This window comes from Mustela putorius, unplaced genomic scaffold, assembly GCF_011764305.1.
Source record: "Mustela putorius furo isolate JIRA1106 unplaced genomic scaffold, ASM1176430v1.1 tig00002065_pilon_pilon_pilon, whole genome shotgun sequence".
Taxonomy (NCBI): Eukaryota; Metazoa; Chordata; class Mammalia; order Carnivora; family Mustelidae; genus Mustela; species Mustela putorius.
The window spans coordinates 116,678-118,308 of record NW_025421939.1 but is presented as its reverse complement, the minus strand read 5'-3'; positions in this window follow the sequence as shown (position 1 = coordinate 118,308).

Sequence of the window (1,631 nt, the reverse complement as noted above, 5' to 3'; positions counted from 1 at the left end):
GTCCTGTGATCTCATACATTCAGATATATGCTTAATCTAGATAATGGCTCCTCCATTTTTTTTTTTTTTTTTCAAAACTGACGTGTGAGTTCTCCTGAAATTTTCCTGTTGGTTTGTCTGTATTTCTTTTATTTCAATGATCATATATATTATCTCATTTTTTTCTGTTCACTTTTAGTTCGTTTTATCTTTTTCTAGTTCCTTATGCCATCATTTAGGTTGCCTTTTTTTTTTTTTTTTTTTTGGTGTTTTTAGTTTTGGAAATAAACGCATTTAGCCCTATATTCTTTCCCCATAAAATGTTTTGGAATCATCCCATAAGTTTCTTTTCTTTCCTTTGTTCAAGGTACTTTCTGACTTTTCTTTTGATTGTCCTTCCTTTACTCCTTGCTAGTTCTGTAGTGTGTTGTGTTTTCCACCTATTAGTGTCTGGCTGTGTTTCCCATTCGTAACTGATTTCTTTACATTTTCATATCTTTGTGGTCATAATTTATAAGATAGGACTTAAATTCTCTTCTATTAATTATGACTGGATTTGGACTCCAGCACAGGATCTCTGATAGCCAATGTTAGTTCTGCCCTTCGGAAAAACTTCTCTTATGGTCCTCAGAAACATGATCTTATGCATGTTTCCCCAAAGCTCAGGTAGTCTAAAGAGCCCATGATGACATCTATTATTCCTTACCACCTTTCCATCTGGACTATCTCTTCTGTGCTGTAAGTAGATATAGTTGTCTCCAACAATATTGGAATGTGGTCCCCATCTCCTGTCCTTTCTATTAATATGCTTCCAACATTTAGATACACCCACATTGGTGGGGTATATTTTGGCAATTCTTTGAAGTTTTTGATATTTTGAAGTTGCATCAAGACAAAACACCTTCCAGTAATCTTTTGACTGTCAAAGTCATAAAATCTCTCTATCTGCCACAGGCACCATCACGTTGGCTCTCTGTTCCTTGCCAGTTAAATAACCTATGTCTCCCAATTCCTTGACTTTCAAGCTATGTGTATCTTTATAGTCGAAGGAAATCTTCAGTGGCCAACATAAGGCCAAGCTTGTTTTGTTTTTGTTGTTTTCTTATTGACCTTTTTGCCTATTTTTTTCTTTATTTCTTTGTTTTTTTTTTTTAATTTTCATCTTTCCAACTATTTGTTTATAGGGACAGGAGAATTTAGTCCTGAATACTTTAACGTATTATTGATAGGTAAGGAGTTAACTTTCTCATTTTAGTTAGTTTCTGACTTCGATTCTCTGTGCCTTCCCCCTTTATGGTATTTTCTTTGGGGTTTGCTTCCTTTAGTGTGATTACTCACTTCCTCACCATCTTTTGAGATATATATATATATATATATATAGTCTGAGTCTGTTTCACATAACACTTATAATTAAATTTCAAGAGATATGAAGTTGGTCTTTCATAGATATCAGTTCAATTTGATATGCCTTGAAAACTCACATTCCATCATTTTCAGCCACATTCCATCATTTTCAGCCACATTTCCTGGAAAGAATGTTCTATTTAGTCCTCTTTTATAAACACATATTCTCACTAACCTGCCTTCAAACAAACACCAAATTTTGGGTGCCTGGTTAGAGTCGTGGTTTTTTTTTTTTTTTTTTTTTTTTT